Here is a 9,427-nt window from a genome sequence, read left to right on the forward strand (position 1 = left end):
TTCCCCTGGGTTACTCTCATCCCATTTAGCAGACCTTGGAAACTTACTTTAAACCCCATTTAGGGGGATGGGTCAACAGGGTAGAGAAGTAGGAGGATATGAAGTTCCCTTGTCTCTCAAACACAGCAGTGTTGAGGCCAAAGGACTTTGAACTCCAAGAGTCAGAGTCCTAGTGGCAAGGTAACAGAGACCTCTCTAGGGACCCATCAGGACCAGCTGATAGGCCATTAGGTGCATGACTGCCTTGAACTGGGAGAGAAAAAAATGAGTGGTGGGGGCACAGAGTAGGGGGATCCCCTTCTGTGGAGAGACAAAAGGATGAGAAAGAGAGGCTGGGAGGGGCGCCTGGGTGGCTTAGTCGGTTAAGCGTCCGACTTTCGCTTAGGTCATGATCTCGCGGTTCGGGGGTTCGAGCCCCGCGTCGGGCTCTGTGCTGACTGCCAGCTCAGAGCCTGGAGCCTGTTTCAGTCTGACTCCCTCTCTCTCTGACCCTCCCCTGCTCACGCTGTCTCTCTCTCTCTCTCCTAGAAATAAAAAAAAAGAAAGAGAGGCTGGGAAACACAGGACTGTATCTGGACAAGAGAAAAACCACGAACCAGGAGGAGAAAGACCCAATCTCTAACTGTGGGGCTTTCTTCATACTGGGGCTGGCTGCCTGAATTACACACCTGGGGAGGAGGGGAACCAGCCCGGGGCTCAGTAACTAGCTCAGAGGCACAGTCCACAGTGGGAGCAAGCAATCCCTTCCCTGGAGTGCTGTGGGAACTAGGTATATATCTGCTCAAAGCCTGCCTGCACCCACTAGCCAGAAACCATATATTGGGTAGTGTGGAGCGGCACCTCACCTGAACTGGGTATACAGAGTGGAAACCTTAAAGACATTAGGGGTTTCAGTTCCAGCCAAGTGCCAGGGAGGCAAGGGAAATGGCAGAAAGGACAAACTGCACACACAGCACTGGGAGGCAGCGGGGCAGCTGTTTCCCAGAAGTGAGGTACATGTAGTGAGACCTATTAAGATACTGGGGTTTAAATCCCAGCCTAGCACTAGGGAGGCATGGAGTCAGCAGAGTAGGACTAACTGCCTCGTTCATGCCTGCGGCACAGTGAGGACGGCTTAAACAGAGTGGTTGGGACACCTGGTTTGTGGAGGAGAGATAGGGGTGTGCCAGCTTTCTGCCCACCACCACCAAGAGAGGGGAGCTTCAGGGATGGGACAGTGGGCTTACAGCAGGAGAGGTTCCTTCCCACAACAAACCACACTCCTCTGTACCTGGTATGTGTATCTACAGGAGACTGACATGGTCGAACCAGACAGCACTGACCAGCACTGGTGCACTGCCTGATTTAATTCTGGGAGAGTTCTTATTTTATATTCTTTCTTCCTTTTCTCCTTCTTATCTCTTTCCCTCCCGTCATCTGGTTACTCTGGTTGTTGGTTTGTTTAAGCAGACATATTTCACCCATTGTCTGGATACATGTTTTACACCTCCTTCTTTCCTTTCCTTTCTAGTACTATTTTTGGATTAAGCCAAATAGTTTCTCTGCCTGATCAATTTTATTTTATTTCCCTCCGCCTCCTTCTTCATTTTCCCTACTCTCTCTTGATTAAGCCATATCGTAATTTTTCTTTTCTTTTCCTCCTGCCCCTGTCATTTCTTTCTTTGTATGGGATAAGGCTGCTTCCATCAGCACCACCTCCACCCGGCTGTTCACATGTTGCTAATGGTTCTGGTTTTTAATTTTTGTTTTTTTGTGTGTGTGTTTGTTTTTTGTTTATTGCTTTTCCTTCCTACGGCTACTTCAACAAAAAAATACAAACACACATAGTGCAGGGTTCAAAACATCACTACAAGTAAGGAGATAAAGAAATCAAGTCAGAACAACAGAAAGTAAGTAACACTCTCCATGAAGAAATGACAACTAAAGAATTGATCAAAACATATATAAATAATATAACTAAAGAAGAATTTAGAATACTAACAAGATGAATTGCTGGGCTTGAAGAAAGCATTGACGACAGCAGAGAACCTACTGCCGCAGAGATCAAGAAACTAAAAAACAATCACGATAAATTAAAAAATGCTGTAAAGGAGGTGCAAAATAAACTAGAGGCAGTGACAGTAAGAACTGAAGAGGCACAGGAGAGAGTAAGTGAACGTGAAGATAAAATTATGGAAAAAAATGAAGCTGAGAAAAAGAGAAAAATTCTGGACCACAAGGGAAGAACTAGAGAACTAAGTGATTCAATGAAATAGAACAATATCCATATCATGGGATTCCAGCAGAAGAGAGAGAGAAAGGGGCTGAACAAACCATAGCTGAGAACTTCCCCAATCTGGGGAAGGAAAGAGACATCGAAATCCAGGAGGCACAGAGAACTCCCTTCAGACAAAACATGAATCACTCTTCTCCACGACATATCATAGTGAAACTGACAAAATACACAGTTAAGAGAATTCTGAAAGTGGTTAGGGAAAAACAGGCCTTAACCTACCAGGTAGACACAAGGGCAGTAGCAGACCTACTTACTGAAACTTGGAGGGCCAGAAGAGGATGGCAGGAAGTTTTCAGTGTGCTCAATAGAAAAATATGCAGCCAAGAATCCTTTATCCAGCAAGCCTGTCATTCAGAATAGGAGAGATCAAGGTTTTCCCCAAACAAAAACTAAAGGAATTCATCATCACTAACCCAGCCTACAAAACATTCTAAGGGGGACTCTGTGAGTGGAATGTTGCAAACAGTCCAAAGGACCAGAGACATCACTGCATGAAACCTACAGATAACACAATGATTCTAAATCCATATATTTCAATAACACTGCATGTAAATGGACTAAATGCTCCAATCAAAAGACACAGGGTATCAGAATGGATAAAAAAACAAGATCTATCTACTTGGTGTCCACAAAAGACCCATTTTAGACCTGAGGACACCTTCAGATTGAAAGTGAGGGAATGGAGAACCATATGTCATGCTACTGGAAATCAAAAGAAAGCTGGAATACCATACTTATATTGGACAAACTGGATTTTAAAGTCAAGGCAGTAACAAGAGATGAAGAAGGGCATTACATCATAATTATTGGATCTATCTATCAAGAAGAGCTAAAAATTATAAATGTTCATGTACCAAATTCAGAGTACCCATATATATAAAACAATCACAAACATAAGCAATCATCTTGGTAAGAATGTGATAATTGCAGGGGACTTTTATACTTCACTTATAGCAATGGACAGTTCATCATCTAGACAGAAACTTAGCAAAGAAACAATGGCCCTGAATGATACACTAGACCAGATAGACTTGACAGATATATTTTGAACTTTTCATCCTAAACCAGCAGAACATACATTCTTCTCAAATGCACATAGAACATTCTCCAAAATAGATCACATACTGTGTCATAAAAGAGCCTTCAACAAATACAGAAGAATTGAGATCATACCATGCACTTTCAGATCACAATGATGAAACTTGAAATCAACCACAGGAAAAAGTTTGGAAAACGTTCTTTAGAGAAGAAGAAATTTCAACAAAGAAACCCCAAAGTCAGCAGAGAAGGAGAAATAATAAAGATCAGAGCAGAAATAAGCAATATAGATACAAAAAAAAAAAAAAAAACCAAACCAGAAGAGATCAATGAAACTAAGAGTTGATTCTTTGAAAAAATAAACAAGATTGATAAACTCCTAGCCAGACTTCTCAAAAAGAAAAAAGGTCCCAAATAGATAAAATCATGAATGAAAATGGATGTATCACAACTAATCCCTCAGAAGTTATCAGAAAATACTATGAAAAAATATATGCTGACAAACTGGACAGCCTGGAAGAAATGGACAAATTCCTAAACAAACACACACTACGAAAATTCAAACAGGAAGAAATAAGAAATCTGAACAGACCCTTTACTACTGAAGAAATTGAATCAGTTATCAAAAAACTCCCAACAAATAAGAGCCCTGCACCAGATGGCTTCCCTGGGGAATTATCCCAGACATTTAAAGCAAAGTTAATATTCATTCTTCTCAAGCTATTCCGAAAAACAGAAATTGAAGTAAAGCTTCCGGACTCATTCTATCAAGCAAGCAGTACCTTGATTCCCAAACCAGACAGAAACTCCACCAGAAAGGAGAATTACAGGCCAATATCCCTGATCAACATGGATGCAAAAGTACTCAATGAGATACTTGCAAATTGAATAGAACAGCACATAAAAAGAATTATCCACCATGATCAAGTGGGATCCATTCCTGGGTTGCAGGGTTGGTTCAATATTCACAAATCAATCAATGTGATACATCACATTAACAAAAGAAAAGATAAAAACCATATGATCCTGTCACTAGATGCAAAAAAAGCATTTGACAAGATACAGCATCCCTTCTTAATAAAGACCCTTGAGAAATTTGGGATAGAGGGAACTTAAACATAAAAGCCATCTATGAGAAGCCCTCAGCTAACATCCTCCTCAACAGGGAAAAACTGAGAGCTTTCCCCCTAAAATCAGGAATAAGACAGGGATGTCCACTCTCACCACTGCTGTTTAACATAGTGCTGGAAGTCCTAGCATCAGCAATCAGACAACAAAAGGAAATAAAAGGCATCAGAATTGGCAAAGAAGTCATCAAACTTTCACTTTTCACATATGACATGATACAACCCAGACAGGGTTGTTTTTCTGCCTGTTTTTGTTTTTACTGGAGGCTCAGGCGACACATGAATGTTCATACAATGGCTTCAGAGGTAATGGCTAGAAAAGATACAAAAAATAAACTGGGGTGGGAAAGAAATATGACCAGGAAGAGAGAAGGGCCAGCTGGTTCCTTCTCAGCCTGATTTAGGAGAGGGAAGTAGGGCCTCCAAACAAGAAGGCTGGGGACCTTCTTTCCCTCTGGGCTGTGGGAGAGAAAGCAAAGGGCTGTTGCTCTGGCCTCCTAAGCCTCAAGAAAAAGGGGAAAGCCATTGTTTTAATGTCATGAATTATGGGAAGTGGGGAAAGGGTACTGGCTGGGGTACAGAGCAGATAGAAAAACTGGCAGATAACCAGATGATAGCTCTGTGTGTCCTCTGAATTGGAGTCATTCCAGTATGGTGATGGTGGTGTATACCCACTGCTGATGGGGGCTGAGGTCTCCGGGGCTGTGGGCTGCCTGTGTCCAGTGGGCTGCTGCTGCTGCTGCTGGAAATAGAGGAGGTTTTGTAGGCACTGGGGCTCAGGCCCAGACCCATCCATGGGACCTTGGGCTGGGCTTGGTCTCACCATCCCTACCTTCTGTGATAGGTTGCTAGGGGGACCTGGGGCAGAAAAGCCTTTGACATCGAAAGGCTGCTAAAACTGATACATGAATTCAGCAAACACGCAGGGTACAAAATCAATGTACAGAAATCAGTTTCATTTCTATACACCATTAATGAAACAGAAAGAGAACAGAAAGAGAAATCAAGAAATTTATCCCATTTACAATTGCACCAAAGACCGTAAATACCTGGGAATACACCTAACCAAAGATGTAAAAGGTCTGTATGTTAAAAACTTAAAGGTATTTGAAAATGACACAAAGAAATGGAAAAACCTCCCATGTTCATGGACTGGAATAATAAATTTTGTTAAAATACCAATACTACCTAAATCAATCTTTTCAATACAATCCCAATCAAAATTGCACTGGCAGTCTTCTCAAAGCTAGAAGAAACAATCTCAAAATCAGTATGGAACCACAAAAGACCACAAATAGCCAAAGAAATATTGAGAAAGAAAACCAAAGTTGGAGGCAGCACAATCCCAGATTTTACCCTCAACTACAAAGCAGTAATCATTAAGACAGTAAGGTACTGGCACAAAAACAGACACACAGACCAGTGGAACAGAATAGAGAATTAGAAGTGCACCCACAAATGTATGGTCAACTAATCTTTGACAAAGCAGAAAAAAGTATCCAATGGAAAAAAAGACAGTCTATTTGGCAAATGGTGCTGGGAGAACTGGACAGCAACATGGAGAAGAATGAAACTAGACCACTTTCTTACACCATACATAGAAATAAACTCAAAATGGATGAAGGACCTGACTGTAAGGCAGGAAACTATAAGGAAACTGTAAGGCACTAAAGAAGAAAGCAGGCAACAACCTCCTTCACCTCAGCCATAGCAATTTCTCATACGACACACCTCCAAAGGCAAGGTAATTAAAAGCAAAAATGAACCACTGGGACCTCATCAAGATAAAAAGCTTTTGCACAGCAAAGGAAACAATAAAACTGAAAGGCAATCGACAGAAAAATTTATTTGCAAGTGACATACTGGATAAAGGATTAGTATCCAAAACCTTGAAGAATTTACCAATCTCAACACCCGAGAAACAAATAATCTAGTGAAGAAATGGGCAAAAGACATGAATAGACATTTCTCCAAAGAGGATAATCAGATGGCCAACAGACACATGAAACAACGCTCAGCGTCCCTCCTCATCAGGGAAATACAAACCAAAACCACACTGAAATACCACCTCACACCAGTCAGAGTGGCTAAAATGAACAAATCAAGAGACTCTAGATGCTGGCAAGGATGTGGAGAAACAGGCACCCTCCTACACTGCTGGTGGGAATGTAAACTGGTGCAGCCCCTCTGGAAAGCAGTGTAGAGGTTCCTCAAAAAGTTAACAGTAGAACTCTCCTATGACCCAGCAATAGTACTGTTAGGAACTTACCCAAGGGATAGAGGAGTGCTGATGCCTAGGGGCACATGGACCCCGATGTTCATAGTAGCACTTTCAACAATAGCCAAATCATGGAAAGAGCCTAAATGTTCATTAACTAATGAATGGAACAAGAAGATGTGGTTTATATATACAATGGAATACTACTTGGCAATGAGAAAGAATGAAATCTGGTCATTTGCAGCAATGCAGATGGGACTGGAGGGTATTATGCTAAATGAAACAAGTCAGTCAGAGAAGGACAAATACAATGTGTTTTTACTCATATGTTGATCCTGAGAGACTCAACATAAGACCCTAGGGGAGGAAGGCAAACCGTCATAGACTCTTAAATACAGAGAACAAACTGAGGGCTGATGGGACTGGGAAAGAGGGGATAATGGGTGATGGGCACTGATGAGGGCACTTGTTGGGATGAGCACTGGGTGTGGTATGGAAGAGATGAACCATGGGCATCTACCCCAAAAACCAAGAGTACATTTTATACAGTGTGTATTAACCAATTTGATAATAAATTATATTTAAAACAAACAAATATAAGTAAATAGTGTTCTGGGTGGTGGGGTGGGGGGGTGATTAGTCTTCTCTTGAGATAAAAATATACAAATAAACCTCATTTAAAAAGTGAGGATCTACAGGCACCTGGATGGCTCAGTGGGTTAAGTGTCTGACTCTTGATTTTGGCCAAGGTCATGATTTTGCAGTTCATGAGTTCAGGCCCTACAGCAGGCTGTGCGCTAACAGTGTGGAGCCTGCTTGGGATTCTTGCTCTCTGCCCCAGCTCCGCTCATGTGCACATCATTTCTCCTTCTCTCCTTATCATAAATAAACTTTAGAAAGCAAACAAAAAAAAGGAAGATCTATAGCAAAGTAAAGCCCACCTCCCTTACGGCTTGTTTCCAGGACCAGATGAAAATGTATGCACATGAGCTTGCAAAAACTTCCTTTTGCTGTGAAAGTCGTAAGGTCTATGTTATATACAACCTTTCTCAGCCTTTTCAAGAAAAAGGATATTGGGATGCCTACAGCAGGCTTTCAGTAAGACTAAACTTACTAATACCAACATTTCTATGGAATCATACAAGACCCCGAATAACCAAAGCAATCCGGAAAAAAGAAAAAAGCTGGAGGTATCAGAATCCCAGATTTCAAGATACACTATGAAGCTGTAGTGATCAGAACAATAAGGCACTGGCACAAATAGACACACACAAATGAATGGAACAGAACAGAAATCCCAGAAATAAACCCACACTAATATGGTCAAGTAATCTACGACAGAGGAGGCAAGAGTAGACTGTAGGGAGAAGACAGTCTCTTCAATAAATGGTGTTGGGGAAAGCCAACCCTTTTCTTAGAAATAAGCTCAAAATGGATTCAAGACAGAAATATGAGAGGTGAAAGCATACAATTCCTAGAAGAGAGGAAGCACAGGTGTAATCTCTGACATTGGCCTTAGCAACATTTTTCTAGATAGGTCTCCTGAGGCAAAGGAAACAAAAGACAAAATAAACTATTGGGACTACATCAAGACAAAAACTTCTGCACAGCAAAGGATATTATCGACAAAATGAAAAAAACCTATTGAATGAGACAATATATTTGTAAATGATATATCCAATGAAAGGTTAATACCCAAAATATATAAAGAACTTACACAACAGCAAAAAAAAAAAACACTGAACAATCCAATTAAAAATGGAGAGAACCTGAATAAACACTTTTCCAAATGTATACAGATGGCCAGCAGACTCACTACAAGATGCTCATTGTCAGTCATCATCAAGAAAATGCAAATCAGAGCAACAATATAGGATGTCACCCTCATCAGAATGGTCAAAATCAAAAAGGCCAGAAACAACCCAAGTTGGCAAGGATGTGGAGAAAAAGGAATCACTGGTGCAGCCACTTGGGAGAACAGAAAGAAGGAAATTAAAAATAGCACTACCACATGATCCAGTAATTCCATCACTGGATAATTACTCCCAAAAAAAGGACAAAAACATTAATTTGTTAAGATACATGCACCCCTATGTTTACAGCAACTTTACTTACATTGGCCAAGATACAGATGCAACCCCACTGTCCATCCGGGGCTGAGTGGATAATGGAGACGCAATACATACATATGACGAGTATCAGTCACAGAAAGGACGAGATCTTGCCATTTGTGACAACACGGATGGACCTAGAAGGTATGTTGCTAAGTGAACTAAGTCTGAGAAAGACAAATACCACGATTTCACTTTTATGTGGAATCGGAAAACCAGCAATAAACCAAGAACACCCAGACTCAATACAGAAAACAAACTGGTGGTTGCCAGAGGCAGGTGGGGGATGGGTGAAGCACGGGGGACTAAGAAGAACAAACTTCCAGTTAGAAGTAAGTTCTGGAGACGAAAAGCACGGAGTGGACAATACAGCCAGTAACACTCTAATAAGGCTGTATGGTAGAAAACCAAAGGCAAACAAAGTCGCCTGCCACCCCTAGGACCGGGACACACCGGGAGTGTGACTTCGCAGGAGCCTGCGAAGTCCTACAACTCTTGGCATGCTCCATCTTTGAGCCCGCAAACCCATTCCCGGCACTGCGCCCCAATTTTACCTTGCTGAGATGCAGGTAAATCACCCTTACCACAATGACTGTAGCTGCCTCCCACTCAACCCCCCCCCCCACCCCAACCCTTCCCCCCCCCTTGCCCCCCCCCC

The sequence above is a fragment of the Crocuta crocuta genome, unplaced genomic scaffold (genome assembly GCF_008692635.1).
Source record: "Crocuta crocuta isolate KB4526 unplaced genomic scaffold, BGI_CrCroc_1.0 scaffold1557, whole genome shotgun sequence".
Classification (NCBI taxonomy): domain Eukaryota; kingdom Metazoa; phylum Chordata; class Mammalia; order Carnivora; family Hyaenidae; genus Crocuta; species Crocuta crocuta.